Below are 22624 nucleotides of genomic sequence, written 5' to 3'. Positions count from 1 at the left end.
CATTATTAATTTGATGTTGTGTTAAATTAGATTTTTTTTTTTTTTTGTATTTTTAGGGCTGCCCCTGCGGCATATGGAAGTTCCCAGGCTAGGGGTCAAATCGGAGCTGCATCTGCCAACCTATGCCACAGTCACAGCAACTCAGGATCAGAGTTGCATCTGCAACCTATACCACAGCTCACAGCAGTGCCAGATCCTTAACCCACTGAGCGAGGACAGGGATCCAACCTGCATCCTCATGGATGCCAGCCAGGTTCATTACTCCTGCGCCATGATAGGAACGCCCTCAAATCCCTAATTTTAGAAACATTTTTCTTCTTTCTGTTCACAAGATGTTGTTATAGATTGCATCGTGTCCTTCCAAGCCTTAATCCCCAGTGCAGCACTATGTGGGGGTAGGAACTGGGGGGAGGTAATTAGAGTTAAAGGAGGTGGTAAGAGTGGGGTTCCTAATCTATAAACACTGGTGTCCTTAGAAACAGAGCAAGAGCCGAAGGGTTCTCTCTCTCTCCTCACATGGAGGAAAGGCCACGAGAAGACACAGGGAGAAGGCATCTGTCTATAAGCCAGAAAGAGCAGCCTCTTCATGAAACCAACCTTGCTGGCAGCTTGGTCTTGGACTTCCAGCCTCTAGACCTGTGAGAAAATAAATTTCTGTCGTTTAAGCCTCACAGTCCATGGTATTTTGTTATGGCTGCCCCAGCAACTCCATACAACCTGCTGTTCTATTAAAAGAACATCCTTTGCCTGACTGTTGGATATGGCTTTATTCATTTTTCCTGCTTGCTCTCTTTCTAGAATGCTGTCATATTCAGTGTCCCCTCCTTTTCTGCAAAGATGCTTCCTCGTATATGCCTGTATGGCTGGCGTTCAGGGCTGGTGTTCAAATGAGCCATGGTTCTACTGTTCCTCAGTCTTTGTACACAGAGGGGCATGTGTATGTTTATGTATGTATGTATGTTCATCATAAATATATGATTGATGACAAGGCTTGGGCTTGTGCAATATAAGAGCTGGCTTCACCATCCTTAGGTCCACAGGGCAGACAATCAGGAAGAGAGGAGAGAAAATTGCAGTTCCAGCTGCTGCTTCATATCAATGAGGTGAGTCAGCCGATCTAGGACAGTGACAATGAGGTGAGTATGAGTATTGTGATCTTGGAATGTGGGAATGTTTTCCTGTTTACTTTCTCCTCTATTGCCTGGAATCTTTGCTATTCAAAGAGGGCTTAGTTTTTAAAGGGCTCCCACCTCGTTATGTCAGGCCCATCCAGGATAATCTCTCTTTTGATTAAATCAAAATCAGTTGATGTAGAAATTTAATTGCATCTGAAAAATCCCCTCACTGTAGTATCTAGACCTGTGTTTGATTAAATGTGTGGGAGGAGGTATGCGTATATTGAGAAATGGCTACTGTCCCCTTCCCATTCTCCTGAAGGAATCTCCCTGTAGCCCACTCTAACCAGAAGCATACACAAAGGGAATGCTGGGGGTGTCCTTTAGCTCAGCCAAGTTGACAGGTCCCAAAGCCATCACAGTTTTCAATGACTCCATGTGTCTTCACACTCATGTTTTTATCTCACAGTACATCTAGCGATGATCTGTCACAAAAACGTATCTCCCCTCAATTCCTTGGAAAGACCACCAGCCTCTAAAAAGATATTATCCTCTTCTATTCTTCCTTTAGTTGTTCTTTAGTTGTTCTCCTTGGGAGTAAATCCTGTCCAGTTTCACTGCATCAGTCTTTGGCTCTGTTTTGCTGTAATGTCCTGGGAAGGGCAGGATCTATGCTCTTATTTTTGTGGTCTCTTCGTTGTAGTCCTTCCAGTTATGAACTGGGGTTGAATAACGGCTTTACCACTTAAAAGCTGTGTGAAATTGAACCAATCCCTTCCTTCCTCTGGGCTCAAGGTTTGCTTTGTAGGTCAAATGAGCAAATAAAGACAAAACACTCTGCTGCCTGCAGACGGCACATCATGATGATTATCATCTCAGCATTACTTTGTATTATTTTCTCAAAGTCCTTAAAGACAACCATAGAAAAAGTTCTTTATCCAAACCCAGAGCTCAGGATGGATAGCAGCTGGTTTGCTCCTCACTCAACCAAGAGTTAGCTCCAGTTGTTAGTTACTTTAAGACATTTCTTCAGAGGGACTTCTAATTGATATCAGCCCTTCATCATTTTCTCAGAGATATAGCCTAGAGAACTAGCGGAGGCAGTGATAAATATAATAATGGTAATTCCACAAAACCTCGATGTGTGCTAAAGGATCCATTGACAGTCTGAACAGCAGGAAGGAAAGATTCTTCCTACCAATTAATGGGAAGCCAAGTCTAATTTGCCACCTGCACAGCACTTTTGAACCTGTCAGGGAAAAAGGAAGCCAGTGAACCTTCATCTTGTCGCTAGTCTTCTTGGGGACTGCTTTCCAACGCAAATGAAAATAGCATTCATTAGAGTAAGAAATAGAAAGCCTGTGTCAGCTCCCTCTGTTCTCTTCTTGGCTAGAAGTAAAGTCCCTCATTGTCAGTGAGGAGGTGGTTCCGAAAAGCCCTAAACCTACATACCCAGGTCCTGATGCATGAGGATGAAGATTTCTTAAAACTCTGTAGAAAAATTTAGAGTGTTACTAGTGTTCCTGTGACTGATGAGTAAAAAGAAAAGAGAGTCCCATGGTTTCAAAGTCCTAAATATGCGAAAACACTCTGGAAGCCAAGATAAGATAGTACTTCTGTTATGATTTTTTTGGGGGGGGGCTCTCTTGATCACCTAAGATGTCAATACAAACATTTATTCAATCATTAGTGTGTTCCTTTTTAAATCAAACACATGAACAAAAATAAAACAAATCCACAGGGAGTTCCTGTCGTGGTTCAGTGAAAAGGAATCTAACTAGCATCCATAAGGACACAGGTTTAATCCCTGGCCTTGCTCAGTGAGTTAAGGATCAGGAGTTGCCGTGAGCTGTGGTGTAGGTCGCAGATGCAGCTCAGATCCCATGATCCTGTGGTTGTGGCTGTGGCCAACAGCTATAGCTCCGATTCAACCCCTAGCCTGAGAATCTCCATATGCCTCAAGTGTGGCCCTAAAAAGAAAAAAAAAATCCACAAATCCCTTTACTAATTTACTAATATTATTAATATTTCAGTATTGTTACATTTCTTTTCGTTTGGTACTTTGCTTACAATTAGGGATGCAGCCCCTAGATGAAAATCTGTAATACGAGACCAGGAGGTTAAAAATATGGATTATAGCTTATTCATTCACTAATTCATTAATTCAACATATATTAGTAAACCTACCATGTGCCTGGAATGGTGCCAGGAAAAATCACTTTTCCATCCTAGAAATGTTGCCTTACATGAAAGTCGTCATATATTTATTGCTACTTTGCTGTAGAAGCTTTATACTATCAATTTTTAATTTATTGATGATGCTCCTAATCAGAAAGAACAAGCTCTTATGGAACATTTCTCACAAATTATGGTAATCGAATTCTCGTCTTATCCTCATACCTTGATTAAAATTACCTCCTTCCTTTGTTGTGAACTCTGAATCCCATCGTGGCGCTGCTCTTCTGAACTGGCAGGTCACTTGGAGCCTTTTTTGCCTCAGCAGGGGGTGGGATGGGGGTGGGGCTTTCTTGGGCTGCTGCAGAACCAGAGATTTCTTTTCCTGCCCCCCCCCATTATTGGTCTATTCACCCTGTTTGGAGTTTAGAGCTCAGTGCTCAGCTCAGGAGTACCCTCTGCCCCTCCACCTTCTTCTGCCCTGACTTACCCCCATCTCATAGTGCAGAAGGGGTGATGGGATGTAATAGACCAAAGCTAAGCGATGAGTTGAGCTGAGGTCTGTGGCATTCTCCTCCTCTCTTTGGGGATCTTTCCTCTGAGATCCTCTTCTTCAAAGGATATTGGAGTCTGGGACTGCTCTGAGACAGCCTGGAACAGGTGGCTTACAGTGGTTCTGCTTTATGCACTGGAGATACTTCAAATCTCACACTTTGGGAATTGCACAGAGCAGAGGGGCTGAAGAAAGACAGAATCCAAGTCCTGATTGTGTTTCTAGCTGTTTATTACCAGCAACCCAACTTCTTTTGAATTAGAGGGACAAATTTCCCTTGAAACCTCCGCTTCTCAGCTCTGTTCTTCCTGACAACCCCCTGTCTTCTCTCCTATAGGCTAGGCTGATGTAGAAAGGGTGAGAAATGCCACCTCACGTAGCCTCAAGACCACTTCCTCTGAAATTACAAGGGTTTTTTTTCTGTTGTGTGTGTTACCCCCCTAGGGAGTCCTTCAAGTTTCTGCCTTTCTGATCAATACTTTAATTGCGATCAGTGACTCAGTTTGCTTCGAGCAACAGCTTTGGCTTAAGCATACCATGAGATTTACCTTCTTTCAGGATTTGTTTTCCATAAGCTTGTATCTCTTACCACAGAATATCTTCCAACAACATATACAACCAGTCTTAATAAATGGAAGAAAAAGTATTTTTGTCAGATCAAAATAAGGACATGTTATTGGACTCAAACATTTATTGTAGGATTATCTCAATTTGTGTTTTTGTGTGCATGTATATATATACACATGCACAGATAATTAAGTATATTATATACATGTATCATATGTATATAATATACAAGGCAATATAAATATCACAATATAAATATTAGACACAGTATAGACATAATAGAAATATGCTCAGGTCACCAGATATTAGGATGAAGAAATAAAAATTTAAGGTAAAATAGGGCCGTATTTATCTTGCTATAGATTTTCTCGATGTGTAGAGCATGAACCCAGCCAATAGTTTTCTTAGGCTGCCTGGACATCTTTAGGTATACCATGTATGCCCACTTGTGTATTAAACCAAAATATTCCACATTATCGAGTGTTTAAGCCTCTAGGCTGCTCAGGTCCAAGGAAGCTCAGGGTAAGAAGAATTTCCTGAAATTCAGAAAGGTCTACTGTGAAGGAAATCTATCCCTAGACCACTCCTCTCAGAAAGGAAAAATCAAACACCCCAAATTCAATATATTCTAGTTTGGAACACCACTTGCAGTTGTGTATAAAAATTTCCATTTTCAAAGGCCATTTACAGCTCTGCCTCAAATAGGTTTCATGTATATATTCATATGTACAGTCATATATATATGTGTGTATATATATTTATACACATATATATATGATTCACAGGCAGAATGCTTTTAAGACAATGAGTCACAGTGGGTAAAACCTTTATAAACTTTATATCTCACATTAGTTCTAGAAAAGTCTGAAAATGACTGAACTACCTAAAAGCCTTATAGGTCGAGTGTAGTTGGGCTGAACTCACAATCTCAGGACAACAAAACCTTCCGTGATTTGCTTTGTCCCTTGTCCTTGCCCTATCGGGACCATCTAAGACAGGCGATCATAGAAATTTCTAGATCCAGAGGGACCCCTTTGACCTTGTTAGTACCTTCCAACTATAGTTTCACTCCAAACCCTACAAAAATCATAGAATCTTCCTACAACTGTGGTTAAAAATTTCAGGGAAGCCACCTAGACTATGGATGAGAATCATTTCTGTTAAAATATAAATGTTCTGTCCTCATGACTTTAACAAATCTTTAAAGGTATAGAGATATTAATTTTTAAATACAAAGTGCTGTGAAGCCATGAAGGAGAAATCCCAAGGAAAAAGTGATTTCCATATTGGAGGAGGTGTTGAGAGGCAGAGTTCCTGCTTCCCTTTGGACAGAGAGACAGAGCATCACAAAACAAAATTGAATGTGTAGTAGATGCAGAAAGAAAGAAGTGGACAAAGCAAAAGATAGGTTTAAATAGAATGACATGGCAAATAATAACTAGAATAAGTCAAAACATCCTAGAGCCAGGATCATATGCTAGCCCCAGTGCTATCAGCGTACTGTTGGTCAAGAACTGACTGGTGAATTAATGAAACAGAGGAAATGAATGAGATCCCTAAAGGAGGTGTTTGTTTTGTTTTGTCTTGTCTTGTTTTGTTTCTTCAGGGCCGCACTTGTAGCATATGGAAGTTTCCAGGCTAGAGGTTAGTTCAGAGCTATAGCTGAGTGGCCTACCCCACAGCTACAGCAACGTGGGATCTGAGCCATAGCTGTGACCTACACAACAACACACAGCAACACCAGATCCTTAACCCACTGAGTGAAGCCAGGGATCAAACATGCATCCTCATGGATACTAGTCAGACTTGTTACCACTGAACCACAATGGGAACTTCCCCTGAAGGAGTTTGTTGTTGTTGTTGTTGAGCTATTTACAGAGCTCTTCCATGCTTTAATACCCCAACATATAGAAAACATTAACTCCATTCACCAATTCAATTGTTATTTATTAAGGACTTTCTATGGGCAAGGCATTATGGCAGGTGCTGGAAACACAATAAAGAACAAGATAAAGATTATCATACTCAGTGATGTAAGTCAGAAGAAGAAAGACCAGTATCACATGATACCACTTATACGTCAAATCTAAAATATGACACAAATGAGCTTATCTGCAAAACAGAAACAGACTCACAGACATAGAGAGCAAACTTGTGATTGCCAAGGGGGAGGAGAGAGGTGGTGGGAAGAACTGGGAGTTTGGGATTAGCAGATGCAAACTCTTATATATAGGATGGATAAACAACAAGGTCCTACTGTATAGCACAGGGAACTATACTCAATATCCTGAGATAAACCATAATGGAAAAGAATATGAAAAAGAACATATGCATATCATATGGATAACTGAGTCACTTTGCTGTGCCAAAGAAATTGACACAACATTGTAAATCAACTATACTTCAACTAAACATAATTTTTTTTAAAAAAAGAACAAGATAAACTCTCCCTTGCCCCATAGAGGTTTCATCATGCAGGGATGATATAATACCTCAATACATATATAATAATATATGCTGTCATTAGTGCCATAAGGATAACACACAGGGAGCTATGACTGAGGAAAATGAGCAGAGATGGGCTTACTAGATAGAGTGGTTTGGGAAGGCCCCCTGGGGGAACTGAAAAGTATGGAATCAGTCATAAAAAGAGCTGTGAGGAGGGAGTGCCAACCAGTGAAGGCGAAGGAGGCAGCAGACCCAGAGGCCCAGAGGGTGAAACAGCTTGATAAGTTCTAGGAACTAACAGCAGGCAGCCTGGTGGGAGATCTGTGATACTGTTGAGGTATGAGGGAACGGTAGGCAGTCAGAGCTTTATCAAAATTGGAGCTTGATTGCAGAGAACCACCAGATTAGAGGGTGTGACCTAGCTTTCTGGGTAAGTGGCTTGCTAATACGCCTCAGAATTAAACTTGCCCACCCAGGCCTGATTGGTAGATACCAGCCTCGCCAGCTGGACCTGGATCTGCAATTTACCCCATGGAGAAACAGAGGATGCATCTTTCCAGGGAGTTGGCTGCCCCTCAAAAAAAGAAAGAGAAGGAGCCCATGACTCAATTCCTTCTGCCAAACCCACCAAACAAAGAAGTCGTTCCTCTTCCAGGGAGAACAGAGGCCAGGACGCTTACTCAAATGGCGGTCCCTTTACTTGCAAACTTAGCCAAAAATGTGATTCCTCCACAAGAGCTACTTAGGTTTGTGCCTAACTGTGTGTTTGGACTAGAGGAGGCAGAAAGGAGGAAATAAGTTACCGCAGTAGAATGGGAAAGACTCTGGCTTTTGCTGGCCAAAATCCCTCACAACCCTCACCAACATTTTTTTCCTTTTGGGTGATGCCAACCAACAGCATCCATCAGAGATAGTAGCAGAGATGTAAGACAGAGCTCTATTTTGGTTTTGATCCAGTTATGGCTAAGCTAGACTTACAAGGAGAAATGCTGTCCATCAGAATTTAAGGTAGGCTAAGGTCTTTGCCAATAGCTGTGTCTTTGGACTTGTTCTATTTTGGTTACAGGCACACAGGTGTGTGCCTGGCCCACGTGCATTCTTTATCCCTTCCATCAGTTTGTAAACCTCACCGGCTGCTTTTATATTTATCCATAGTGTCTGGTTCCATTATAGAAATGCCATTTTTGCTCTTTGACTTACTGACTCATAAGGTTAAGAACAGAGCTCTTCAACCTTACTGAGTTCAGGCCAATGAGAAAAGTTACCTCTTCCCTATTCCATTCAAAACCTCTATCTTCCTTCCCTAAATAACATGGTTGCTGGGAAACAACCTGCACAGAAGGGGAAAAAAATCCTAGTTATAGTGAAAAGAGCCCTTCATCCTTTGGGAAAGCAGATCGGGCTCGCTCTGATTCACACACAGTGAAATCCTGCTTATCCCACTGTTTCCTGTTGTGTCCCCTAGGATCCATTAGCAGTGAATTTCTTGGCATTTGTGGCTGGCAGAAATGAGATCACCCAGGCCCAACAAGTTCCAGTCCACCGAGGGCTGGATTTCAGCACAGGCAGGCCGAGTACCCTTCCTAGTAACTGGTTGGGAGCAGAGTTCTCACTATAGGAGCTGTAGTTAGCCAGTCACAAATGTGCCTTTAGTGTCCATGGCGTCTTGCCTTCTGTAAGACAATTAACATTTTGGGGTTTTTTTTAAAATTAATTTTGACAAGATGTTCATAATTCACAAAGCTCAAGTAGCTCTATGAGCTTTACAATAAAACCCTCAGTACCTTGCTGCAGCCTCAGATTCTTACTCCCCAGAGGCATTCACTTTCAATTATTTAATCCTTCCTTTGGTAGTTACCTCAATAATTTTAAATAACATGCTTACACTGCTAGTTTTTTAACTTTAGGCATAATCTATCAGTTTCCTACTATAAAAAGATAGGACTTGACTCTGATGCATAGATACACATGCGTGCACGCACACACACTCACACACCCCTTCTCTTCCCTTCATTCTCCCACTACAGTTATATCACGATTTTTCATAGGATCCACACGCATTGTTTGCTTACTGTGAGGTTATAAATAAGATGCTTATACTGCTGAATCAGAGGGAACACTATGATGTTTTTTTCTTATACAAATTTTCCCCTGAAGTGAGTGATTTTCCTAAATTATCCTTTCGCTCAGCTATATATGCAGCTATCTTTAATTCATCCCCAAAACAGATCTCCTCTAAAATGCTTCAAAAGACATGGGGTGATCTCTCATTATCACTCCTTTTCTTAGAAACGTCTCTCCTGGAGCCTTCATCCTTTCCTGTTATTAGATGGGTCTGCTTCCATTGCCCTCCTGGCGGCTTCTTTAACCTACAATACACACAGGAGTTACACTTTTCTCCTTGCTGGGGTCTCTGATTTCCTAGATCCCTTTTTCCCCTCCTTCTTGATCTATACAGTAGATTTTCAAAAGGGGTATATGAATTGGAGATAAATTTTAGTTAACTATTTTTTTGGCCACACCCATGGCATATGGGTGTTCCCAGGCCAGGGACTGAATTTGAGCTGCAGCTGTAACCTACACCACAGCTGTGGCAATGCAGGGTCCTTAACCCACTGTGCCACAGCGGGAACTCCTTAGGTAACTTTTATACCTGGAAAAAAACTTTTATTCTCTTCTAATAAACAAAGTGGAGAAATAGTTTTTCCCTCAGAACTTTGTCATCTATCCATTGCCTTCTAATTTCCTGTGTGACTATTTAAAAATTTCAGGGAGTTTCCACTATGGCAAAGCAGAAACAAATCAGACTAGTATCCCTGAAGATGTGTGTACGATCCCTGACCTCGCTCAATGGGTCAGGGATTCAGCATTGCCATGAGCTATGGTGTAGGTTGCATTTTTGTGGCTGTGGCATAGGCTGGCAGCTGCAGCTCCAATTTAACCCCTAGCCTGGGAACTTCCATATGCCACAAGTGTGACCCTAAAAAGCAAAACGAAACAAATTAAAAAAAAAAAAACCTTCAGATTGTTTTAATCCCTTTTTAAAAAAACATTTAACCTATTTTTTCTCCATGGAAAGCATTTAAAATTTCATTTTCCCAGAAACTCTGAAATTCCGTAATACTATGCCTATGCGTCCTTTTCTCTTCTAGTGGGTGCTTTCATTCTGGAAACAGGACTTTCAGTTCCAGGAAATTTCCTCAAATTACTTCTCTAATAATTTCCTTCCCTCACATTCTCTTTTTGTTTTTGGAAACAGCTTTTGGCGGGGGGCAGTGGGGGGAGTTGGATGGAACTCAGTGTGGTCTATGCATGCAGGTTGGAAAGAAGAATTTTCCAGATTCAAAGTAAGGTGAATAAAAGACAAGTGGATTGAGGATAGAGTTACTGTAACATAGTAGACCAGCTTCCTGATAATCAGGGAGAGTAGACAACAAGTGCTAGGTCATGTCTCTTTTTATAACCCAGGGAGAGGTGAGGTCTTAGGATACACCTGCTAGCCTGCTGATTGGTTGAGGAAAGAAGGGTCTTAGATACACTTGCTGGTTGGTTGGAGGCATCAAGGTCCCTATAGGAGCAGGTGAGGAATGAGCCACATAGCTTTCCTAGTAGGGGGCAAGAAGGAGTAGGCCAGGTTGCTCAAGGTGGAGGAGGAAGCATTACAATGAGATTGGTTGGGCGATGATAAGGGCCTGGTAATTCTTGTTCTAGGCCAGAGGCTTTGAGTTCTGCCTCCTTGAAGGGGCCTTGAAGTCCAGCTGAACTGCTGAGTTGATCTATAGATTGTAGGGCAGGGGAGTGGGTTATTTTGTTTGTTTTTACACATTCTCTCCTATTCTTTGTCGTACCCTCTCTGTGTTTTGCTTTCCAGAAGATTTCCTCTACTTTATTTGTTCAGCAATGAATGTTTCCTTTCTGCAATTGTAGTTTCAATCCTCGGTAACCCTTTTTTGTTTTGTTTTGTTTTCTGAATGTTCCTGTTTATGGCCTTTTAGAGCAGCATAGTTTTCATGATGGTTGAGCTTATAAACGGAACAAGCAGATTGCCTGGGTGCCAACTGCAGCTCACCTGCTTAACCAGCTGTGTAACATTTGACAATATACGTACACCCTCTGCATCTCAGTTTCCTCAGCTATAAAATGGGGATAATAACAACACTGCTTCATGCAGAGTTATTGTGAGGACTCAGGAGCTTATTCTGAAAGCACATGGATCAGTGCCCAGCACATAGTAAGTGCTCAGTACCTGTCAGCTCTTATTATTATAGATGTGATATCTTCTTTCATCTTTCTGAAGATATTAATTACAGGGTTTTTTGCTACCTGCTTTGTCTCTGCATTTATTTTTCCCCTGTGTGTTTTGGTCTCCCTCTTTCATGAGGCTTTCCTCAAACATTTCTGGATCTTTTACCAGTGAGAAATTCAGATGCTGATTAGATGCTCTAGTGTTGGCACCCAGCTTGTGCCGGTGGTGGGGGTGGGTGGGAATGCAGTTCACTCTAAGTGATCTACTGGCTATTTCAGGGTAGAGCCCCCAAGTAGTATAGGTCTTAGGTTGCTTAATCTCTTGCCTGGAGGTCTAAACCTGGCTACCAGGTTTCTTGGGACTGAGCTGGGTAAGTGGTCCAGACCCTCCAAGGCACTCTGCCGACCTTCCCTTCAGCCCACTGTTTTCTGTACAGGCCTTTGTTGCCTCTGCTAGGCCTCAGGTCCCATAGCTGGAAGCCCTCTTCAGAGACTCCACCTATGGCCTTCCCCCAGGGCCAGGGTTGAGAGTCACCTAGTTTTGCAGAATAATAGAGGGGATTTGTGAACCTATTTGCTTCTTACAGGGACATTTAACAAATGCCTTGTTTTCAGCCGTGCATGTACTTCCACTTCCGAAGGTATCCTTGCTGGCTCTTCTTGGGCTTTTCTGGGCTTTTGGGGTACAGACCTGCGTGCTTCTGGACTTTTCTCACTGGAACCTCTCTGACATGCTAAGTTTATTACCACTTATTCATCTTCTCTCTCTAGAGCTAAAATTGTGTGGCGGTTTTCCCAGCTTAGTTTTTCTCAACTCTTGGGACTGCATGCAGCCTTAAAAAAAAAAAAAAAAAAAAAAAAAAACTTTTATGTCCTATTTATGGAGTTTGGGGAAGATGCAGTGATACACAGATATGTTTATCTGCCTCTCATGACAATTATACTTCTCAATGCATTTCTCATGATTCTGGGTTCTGCCTAGTGGACGGTAAATAATGAGGGCTATCGTCCAGTTAATTCATAAATAGGTTACCTTAGTTTACAAAAATACTGCTGCAAGTCATTGCTGAGGGAACTGTGCTGTGAGTCTTGAAAGGGAATTTTCCTGATCGGCTGGTGGGCTCTTGGCGTGTGATCAGCAATTCGTATATGTGGACCTGTGAGCAAGGCTCAGGGGAGCCATGTGTTTTCCTATGACGGTGATTGTTGGCTGTGTGACCTTGGACAGTTAAAACCTCTGCTTTCCACTTGTTTCCCTTGTGAACAAACCATACCTTTGCTTCTAAGTTCTAGGCTTAGAAATTGTAAACTGTAAAAAACTGTACAAATAATTGGAAGTGTATTTTCATCGCTCCCCTTTCTGGCTCCCAAATGTATCAGCCTGTGCACATTTATTGTTCAGCACAAACCATCCTAGAGTAAAATATGTATTTTCCTGTCCATTTCACATTAGACTGAGTAGCTTCTGGCCATGATGGACTCAGCTTGGTATCAACAAGTCCTAACCCTGGGCCTGGTACATAATAGCTGTTCACGAAAATGTTGGCTGACTAAAGAGGAGACAGAGCTATCTGGCACCAGGATTGAACCCATAATCTCGACCTCCTGAGTTGTAACTTCTAACCAACCACATAGGAGAACCTGCTTCCAAGACTGAGAAGACCCACCCTTCACTGGCTCTGAGCAGCCATAGGCTGGTTCGCACTGAATACCGAGGGGGCAGACCGGAAAAATGATACTTCTGCGAAGCCTGACTCCACGTCCTGTTACCCATCCCTTGAGCCATATGTTTAGCAACTTATATTTAATAAATACACCAGCAGAATCCGATTATAGTGAGCCCAGTGATAGTTAAACTCGATTGCCAGGGAAATAGAGTTAGAATCCTGAATTGTTTTTATGCATTGCAATGGGCAATTGGAATGCCTGTTCCATATGGCGCGGACTCTGTCTGTGGATTGCACAGCTCATTCCCCGTCAGATGGTCCCATTTGGGGTCAGTGATGATGGCAGGAAACAATGTGGAGAGGCAGGTGATCCCCAGGGGGGTCCATTAAATTTCAAATGTCTCCCCTCGATCTCTGTCCCACTGCAGACTAGTGGACTTTGGCACAGTTGGGCTTGCATCCTTATGTTTTTAATTGGCACATTGGTATTTACAATGTTGGCTCTATCCAGGGCTTTAGAATGGCAGAGACAATGATGGGAAGAGAACAAATGCCTCGTATAAAGGTTAGTGGAGATTTTTTCCATGCTTCCAGAGGCGGGGGTGGGTTCTTTTATCTGCACCAGTTCACCTGTTTCCAGCTGTCACAGTTCTGAGGTGCATCCACAAAGCTGCCGAGTGTTCCACCAGAGAGGAGGGGGTGGCCTGCGGCTCAGCCTCCAAAGTGATTTTCCCTTCTCTGACCCCCCCTTCCCATCTCCCAGAATGGGCTTTCCTTCCTTCTTGAGGCTGCCTGGGGAATTTGCCATCCTTTACCCCAGCGGGAGGAAGTGGCTTCCTCTCCCATCCTTGAATGGAAATTATAGAAACATCTTTAAAGATGTTCCCCTCGGGCTCACCTGTGCAGCTTATGAATAAAGCAATTCTGTAGCTTCTGGGGGTGAACTGGCGTGGTATGAGCCTGAGGTCACTCTCTGAAAAAAAGACTCCATTCAGATCCCAAGAAGAGATGCACACCCCTCTCTGTGCCCCTCTTAAGGCTTTTGTGAATGCTTTTAGAGTCTATTACGAGGAGGCTGGCTTCGGCCCATTATGAATATCAATCGAGTTCACATAGCCATTCTCCCTACCATAAAGGAGCATTCATATAATATTCACGGGCATGGTGGAGACAATAAGTCTGCTTCCCTCTCCGGCCCCTTTCTCTTCCTTGTCAAGAGGAATCAGCTCACTGAGGAGCATGGGCAGTCTAGCTTTATGTAATTGCTCTGAAACCTGGCCTCTTGAGCCTGCAGCCACTTTTCTTCTGTGTCTGTCACATGTCCTTTGTGGGTTCCTTCTTCTCTAAACATTCTTTTCATCTTGAAGTTATCTTGCTTTCTTTCTGTGTTTCTTCCCTAAGAATCCCTAGCCAGGCAAACTCACATGGTGGCTATTGAAAGGTCCTGGCAACTGACTCCCTTGCTCAACGGCCAGGATGCTCAGTCTTTTGCCATCCACAGAAAGGCCAAATACCTTCTTGTACCAATGTCTTGAAGTCATAGGACTTTCTTATTTAAAAATAAAATTAAGCCTCCTTGTTTGCCTAGTAAAGTCTTAATGGCCTACATAAGGCAAATGGCAGTAAAGCAAAACAAGTGCTGCTTTATAGCCAGCCATTCATGTGAAAGAGGTGTGTAAAATAATGATAATAGTCATACCAGCAACTAGATATTAGGAAAGGAAGGCTGGAAATGGGCGCTATAATAAAATATATCTTCCCCATTATCGTAATTCTGTATGAAAGTCCTACAAAGCAAGAAGGAGGCATTTCCTTCCTTGTCGGGGGGACAACCACACTGACTTTATGCCTCTTTTTTGACTTGGTCCTTGATTATGCACAGGTGCATGGTGAGCATGAGGCTGTCATCTGGAACTAGGTGAAAGGAAGAAGTGGGTCCCCTTGCCTTCTACCATGTCTCTGTTTCATTAATGCCAGAGGTACCCCACTGTAGTTGGACAGAGTACTCTACTACGGCCATCAGCCGTTGTCCAAGTCTTGGTCATTACAGAAGAACCATTTCAGACAGATTCTTTATGCATGAGCTTGCTGTCTAGAGAGAAGCCTAGAGGCACGTCAATATGTTCTAAGGTGTATTGAGCCCTATGCCAGTGGCTAGGAGCTGGGCAAGGCAACAGCCTTCAGGGTACCCCAATGCAACCACCCTCAAAAGTCCTTTGGCAGAAGCAGCATCTAGATTTATGTTTATATCCCTCCTAAATTTCCTCTTTTGTTAATCCAGCCTATAGAAAGTCTTATCTAAGTATTCCCCCTGGCCTTAGCTGTTCTGTGGCATTGGCAGGACAGGAGCCTGGCTCATGTTTGGTCAGAACATTAAGTAGGAGCAGGTCTGTCCCCAGATGAGCAGTGGAAACCCTAGTAATTAACAAAAGATTTCCCTTAGGCAGCATTTTCCAAAGTGGGTCACCAATAATGTGAGTTCTATTTGGATATGAATGAGCCTTATGGAGAAAAAGAGTGCCATGGTTAACCAGGTTTGGGGCATGTTGGGTTAAGACCCTTAAAACGAATTGACTCCTAGTGAGACTTCTCAAGACCTTTTCATGAGTTTCCTGTGGCTGCTGTGACAAATGGCCAAACACCTGGAGGCTGGCATTTCACAGTTCTGGAGCCCCGAAGTCTGGAGTCAGTGTCACTGAGCTGAAATCCAAGTGTTGGCAGGGCTGTTTTCTCCCCACGAGCTCAAGGGGAGATCCTGTTCTGTGTCTCTTTCAGCTTCAGGTGGTTGTCCACAGTTCTGGACTTGTGCCCACATCACCCCAGTTTTCAAGACCAACATCTTCAAGTATCCCTCTGCTCCATCTTCACATCTCATTTGTGTGTGTGCATGTGTGTGTGTGTGTGTGTGTGTAACCTCCCTCTGTTTCCCCCTTAAGAGGATACATGTGATAGCATTTAGAACGCACCCAGGATAAACTTCTCCTCTCAAAATCCTTACTTTAATCACATCTTTTGCCATCCTAGGTAATATTCAGAGGCTCCAAGGGTTTGGAAGTGAATATATATTTTTGTGGGGTCACTATTTAACTCGCTCCAGCCTTTAATCTGTTGTGAGTCGTGTGCATCTCTAAGACGAGGTAAGCATGGCGAAGTGTTTCTCAAACTTCTGTGATAAAACAACCCTCCTTTCAGGAAATCTTTATAGGATCAGTGTTCTGAGGAACCCAGTTTGGGAAATTTCACCAAGGGGAGATGAATCTTGGGGGGAAAAGGAAATCTGATCAGTCCAGCTGCCCTTCTTCTTGTAGATCTGGGTTTTATTTTACTAAGGAAGATGACACTTTCTTTGCCTTAGGAGATAATATTATTGCACAGATAAAGTGTTAAAAAAAAATCAGCAATTTCACAGGGACATCTAAGCCAAACTCCGCAGATGAAGTGTCTCTAGGGAAGAGTTAAAATAGCATTGTATTTGGAGTTTCAAAACCTGGATTGGATTCCTGGTCCTCCCACGTACAAGGCAAATGATGCTGAGGAAGTGATTAAACTTCTTTAAGGCTTGGTTTTCTCATCTATGAAATCAGGATAGTAACCATACCTACCTTGTATCATGTGACTGCTGTGTGTAAAATCACTTTATTAAATGTGAAACTATAGGCAATCCAGGTAATTATTTTTCTTCTGTGAGACCCAAAATTGAAAATAAAAATCTTGTCCTATAGAGTGATGATGGTGGGGTGATGAGTTTCTCCTGGTCTTCTCTGGAGGTCAAGAGAGACCATAGCAACCTGACTTCGCATTCTTATCTTCTGTTATATTTCCAATACTTGGCATCCAGTACATGCTGAATAAATGTAGGATGAATGAACTCTCCTTACGTGGACCATGTCTCCCCTGTGTCAGTTCCACAGAATAATGGAATCCTTGGGCTGGAAGGGCCCTTCAGATATCACCTTGATCGGTCATTCCCAAATACTGATCTGGGAACTCTCCAAGGCTGGCTACACGAGAATCAACTGGAATTTCATAAAATATAGTTGCCAGGAACCACCCTGAGGAGCCAAAATCAGTAGATCTGAGGTGGCCCCCGGGAATCTGTATTTTCAATAAGTTCCCTGGGAGATGCAATACAGTTTGTCCATAAAGTGATCAAGCCTTTCCCAATATCTTTATACAGAACCAATCCTAAAGCATCACACCGAATCGTGTTTCTTTTTAAAGATCTCCATAGAATGTTTGCTACTTCCTTTATGAGAGATGCTCTTTGTACAAAGCAGCCATGTGAGACAGCCACGACTCAGGGCATCTTTGATCATTCATTCACTCACTCGTTCACTCATCTCTCCATTCCTACAGACATTTATTGTGCACCTACTATGTGCCTGGCACTGTACTAATTTATTCCACTGCACTCATTCTCAGGAACTCCCTTGTCAACAGGAACCCCATGATTTAAAACTTTTTATTTCTTGTTTTTTGACTTGAATAAGTAGAGATATAAGAAGACATGCCTTTCTGCTTGACTGTTTGCTTTTCTCTTTTCCAGGGATTATCATTAAAGTAAGAAGGAAGCTTTTCTTCCTTTAAATGATGAATCCTTGAATGCCACAGAATAATGGATCAGACGGTTGGGAGGGGCTGCAAGAGACCTAGTCCTCAAAAAGGTAAGGAAGCATCATTTCCCCATGTACAAATAAACTAAATGGAAGTTGGGAGCAGTAAGTGGTTTTCCCAGCATCAGAATCAAAAAATGTGGGGCTTAAATCTCCTGTCACTCTCCCTTTTATTTCTTAAAATAATGTTTATTCAGGAGTTCCCATCGTGACTCAGTGGTTAACAAATCCGACTAGGAATCATGAGATTGCAGCTTAATCCCTGGCCTTGTTCAGTGGGTTGCCGTGAGCTGTGGTGTAGGTCGTGGACACGGCTCGGATCTGGCATTGCTATGGCTCTGGCGTAGGCTGGCAGCTACAGCTCCAGTTAGGCCCCTAGCCTGGGAACCTCCATATGCCGCGGGAGCGACCCTAAAGACAAAAAGACAAAAAAAAAAATGATTATTCAGAACTTGTTAATTCTAAAATAATGTATGTGAAAGCAATATGCTCCCATTTAAAAAAAAAATACTACCTTTCATATATTCATCTGGCTGGTTTGGGGAAAAGGCCTTTTCTTCTTCCTCAGGGTTCATAATTACTTATTGACGTCCTCTGACATTCACAGTGTTGGCTTATAAATAAATATCACGTGCCCCCAAACTGAGTCGGCCAATGTCTGTTAAATGGTAGTCAAGTAAAATGTTGGCTGTACTTTATTTTCCTAGGCTGCAATGGGTCTGGAGTTTTTTCCAAAATCTTCCGAGGCCTGGAGGGTCATGGTGCCGCCCCACGTGCCCTGCTCCCCCTGTCTTTACTGTCTCTGTGTGCCAAGGATGCTCTGCTCACTTGTCACCAGCACTCCAGCAGGGAAGGGCAGAAGGTCTCCAGGCAGTTCTGGAAGCTGTCAGGGGATCCTCTGGGGTGGGGGTGCAGCTGGGAACCCTGCCTCCCTTTTCCTCCAGGTACTAGACTTGAACTTCTCAGGGTCCAGGATGGTGCTGCCCTCCTGTGGCAAGTCACATCCTAAGGGGAATAGGGGAGGGGGCAGATCCCTATCTCTGGCCTGCGCGTTGGGGGATCAGGCTAATCACAGGACTGATATTCCTCAGTTTTAACAAAGTCCTACCATATCTTACTGTGTTCTTTTTAAAATGAGTGTCTACATAGAGGTGCCACCTTCCTTTGCTCACGTCTATCCAGAAGTCAACAGAAGGGATGTGCAGGCACCAGAGAAAGCCTCAGGGCCCCCGGCTGGCTGGGGACGCAAATCCTGGGATGGATTATGAGGATAGGATTGTGATTATCTTCCTAAGGGCAGTGGGAAGCTTGAGATGGGCTGTATTATCCGGACCAAACAAAACTAGATGCCTGGTGGCCCCAAAGAAAGAGCCAGCTGGTCTACTGTGTGTGTGCATGCATGTGTATGCACCTAGCTAGCATCCAGAAAAGACTCTCAGTTTGGTGAGGTAGGGGGGTAGTCCTTTTTACTTTTCCTTCCATCTTTCTTCTCAATTGTTGCTATTTTCATATACCATTAATATTATGAATTTTTTCACTCCATTTTCTGGGAATGTGATCATTCAAAATAGCCCCTTAATGCTGTTAGCAGTGAAATCTGAAGTTCAGAGGAGCTGAGGAAATTAACTATAATCTGAAGTTCAGAAAATCTAAGGAAATTAACTGTTTGAATGTCTACAGGTAGTGCCAGTTATGAAATGTGTAACAGTCCCACCTTTTATTGCATGTCTCCTACTCTTTGACTTCACTCAGTTGGTCTGAATCACTTTAAAAGTGATTAAAAAATGGTGTGTGTACAAACACACAAAGCCTTCCTTTCCTCCCTCTGTCATTTCCCACCGCCCCTGCTATCCCAAGAGAGCCCAGATTAAGGAACTTTTTGCTCTCATTGCGAAATCGTGAATGTGGGACCAGCCCAGCAGCGGACCTGTTCCTTGGTGTTTGTCCTCTATAGTGTTCACAGGGTGATGGGCACGTGTCCTGAAGAGGAGAGTCCTAGGAAGCCACCAGCTTCAGCCACCGTGGCCACCCTACCAGGATAACTGGAGTGGAAGGAATGTCTCATGGAGTCTCAGCTTCAGATTTATTCTGAGGCTGGGACACGGGGATGTGACTGTGTAGGGCAGAAGGAGGGCAGATGAATGGTTAATGGAGGCTGAAGTGGCAGATTGAGAGAGAGCACAAACACAATAGACAGGGGATGGATTGATGGATTGGACCTGGAGATGTAAATAGGATAGTTTATCTAAGCTGTTTAGAGTCTCTCCTTCTTATCTCTCCATCTATTTATCTATCTGCCGTAAGCAGGGACTGATAAGGGAACAGACAGATAACATGAGGAGGATGGATTCGTGGCAGGCGCCAGCCTCCTGGCATCCCAGATTTTGGGCGAGTGAAAGGGGTTCAGGACCTGGACGACAGATATCCAGACATTTCCCTGGAGGATCCCTAGCCCTCCTGTGCCCCAAATAAAAAGGCACTCAGTGCCCAGATGGAGAAGGTTACTCAGGCGTGGCAGTGACCTCCACCTGCCTTCCTGCCCCAGACCCCTTCTAACAATTTTTAGGTGTTCTCCTCTCTTGGACCCCGGAAAGTAGGCAGCTATCATTCTGAGGGGGAGGCTGAGAGAGCATGGCTTAATGCTAGCATACATTTTTATCTTAAAGCCTTGCTTTAAATTCCAGTCAGGCTTCCAGTCTTGCAACAACAGGGGAAAGGAAGAGCAAAAAAGAGAGAGAGAGAGAGAGAAGGAAAGCTAACAGGGCTCCGGCTGCTCCTGAAAGCTGTCAGCTGTCAGGTCTGCTTAACTGACAACCTGGAGCCCTGGGAGCCCAACCCCTGGGAGAGGCGAGGGCTGGCCTTCGGGTGGGGTAGGGGTGTTGCAGGCTGCCAACCACGTGGAGGGTGAGGTAGGGCGGTCCTCTGGGCTACCAGTCACCCCAGGGAAGAAGGGCCCTCAGGGTAAAAAGTGAATGTATAGCAGGAAGTCAGGCCTTCTCAGCATACCCCAGTGCTGGGGCTGGAGGTGCCTTGGGGCTGGGGAGGGGTGGAAGTAGAGAAAGCTGGGGAGAGGAAGTTCTGAGATTTCCAGAGCTCACTCCAGGCCCACAGGTGCAGGGGCACCCACCTTGGACCCCTGCCACTTAGGGATTGTGTAACAGCCTTTGGGCTAGTTAGCATCCACTCCAGGGATGAGTTGGCCCTCCCCTCTTCTCATCCCCACACACCAGCTTCCAGGATTCTCCATCTTTCTCCCCCTCCTTTTCTTTCTGCTGGACCCATATTCCTAGGTTTGAGATTTCTGTGACTTTCAAGATCCCCTTTTCAGGGCAGATGCTTGTGTCAGGTGGGAAGGCAAAGCCGGGCTTGATGTCTGTCCCCACCACCTAACAGCTATGGGACCTTAATTCTGGTCCCTACTACCTAAGGACTATGTGACCTTGATCCTAGTCCCCTGCTACTTCCTGTGTAACCTTGAAAGCCCCCACTACAGACTATGTGATTTTGATTCCAGTCTCCACTACTTAGCACATGACCTTCATCCTAGTCCACACCATTTACTGTGACCTTGATCCCAGTCCCCACTATTGCTATGTGACCATGTGCTCTGATCCCAGTCTCCATTACATTTTTTTTTTAAGTGTGCCCATGGCATATGGAAGTTCCTAGGCCAGGGATCAAACCCACACCACAGCAGCGACCCTAGGCACTGCAGGGACATCACTGGATCCTTAACCCACTGAGCCTTAAGAGAACTCCCTTCACTACTTTTTCATGTGAGCTTCATCCTAGTCCCCTGCACTCACTCACTGTGATCTTCATCCTAGGTCCCACCACCTACTTATGTGTGATTTTGAGCAAATAAGCCTTATCTCTAAGAGGAAGATAATCTTTAATCCACTGATCAAACAAAATATCCATACAGAGACATTTCATAAACTATAGGAGTCCATAAGACATTATTCTCCCCTGATTTATCTTTGTTTCCCTGACAGCCCCTGGCACAAAGACTTACAGAGTAGGCATTCAATAACAGTCCAATGAACAAATAAATAAATGGATGAAGGGATGCAGTAGAGAAATGTTTCTCCAGGTTTGATTGCAGGACATCTGGACCAAGTGCAGATCTAGACCTCAGGGACTCTGGGCTGGGACCTGCAAATCTGCAATTACGCTGGCTGCCCAGGTAGTCAGTGTTTCAAATCTGGGAAGTTTTTCTTCACAATAGGAAAGTGGAGGGTGTAAGAGATTCTGCGATTTTTTTTTTTTTCTTGTAAGGGTGTGGTACACATCTTTGTTGAATCCCCAGTGCATGCACAACACAGTGCCTGTAAAACAATAGCCTGATATGCAGGACACGGGAGTCAATGTTTTGATAGCAGGCAGGCTTCTGGAGTTTAACTAATGATTCAGCACCAGTCCCTACCCTCAAAGCAGCCACATACAGAGGTAATTTCAATACATGGCTGCAGTGCAGACAGACTTACACAGGTCCATTACTCCAAGAGGGAGAAGAGCCCATAGGGCAGGGCAGGGCCAGCCAGGGTGAGGCCAGCTATGTCCCTGGGGTACCCCATGCAAGGAGGCACTGCTCTTAGGTCTGCGGAAGAGTTCCCTTCCATTTTGTGCCGTAGGGGCCCTGCCTGCCTTACCCTAGGCTGGCCCAGGGGTAAGGAGAAGGGTTAGAGAAGACTTCTGGAAAGAATCATGAAGTCTGGGAGTTCCCGTCGTGGCACAGTGGTTAACGAATCCGACTAGGAACCATGAGGTTGCGGGTTCGATCCCTGCCCTTGCGCAGTGGGTTAGCGATCTGGCGTTGCCCTGAGCTGTGGTGTAGGTCGCAGACGCGGCTCGGATCCCGTGTTGCTATGGCTGTGGCATAGGCCGGTGGCTACAGCTCTGATTCGACCCCTAGCCTGGGAACCTCCATATGCCATGGGAGCGGCCCAGGAAATAGCAAAAAACAAACAAACAAAAAAAAAGAATCATGAAGTCTGAAAAGATGAACAGGGAAGTAGTTTTCCAGGGGTCTCTTAGGGAGAAAGTTATTTCAGGCAGAGGGAAGAACATAAACCAAGCAGAGGTACTAGCAACCTTATGGTGTGGGTGAAGAATTACCTGCCCATGTAGGTGGCAGGAGTGTAAAATTAAAGGTGAAGAGTTGGGAGACATGTGAGAGAAGAGGGACGGACTATGGGGCGGGAGGGGGGAAGGTTTGCCAGTCGTGGTAAGGACCTTGGA

General features: G+C 44.0%; 1 long non-coding RNA gene across 1 annotated transcript; it reads left to right on the top strand.

The window, feature by feature from the left end:
- LOC110255342 lies at positions 1031-17409 on the top strand. Its single transcript, XR_002335494.1, has 3 exons — positions 1031-1103; positions 15795-15907; positions 17317-17409. It is a non-coding gene; the product is annotated as an uncharacterized LOC110255342 (long non-coding RNA).

Source organism: Sus scrofa, chromosome 9 (genome assembly GCF_000003025.6).
Source record: "Sus scrofa isolate TJ Tabasco breed Duroc chromosome 9, Sscrofa11.1, whole genome shotgun sequence".
Lineage (NCBI taxonomy): Eukaryota > Metazoa > Chordata > Mammalia > Artiodactyla > Suidae > Sus > Sus scrofa.
This window is presented reverse-complemented; position numbering and strand designations above follow the sequence as displayed.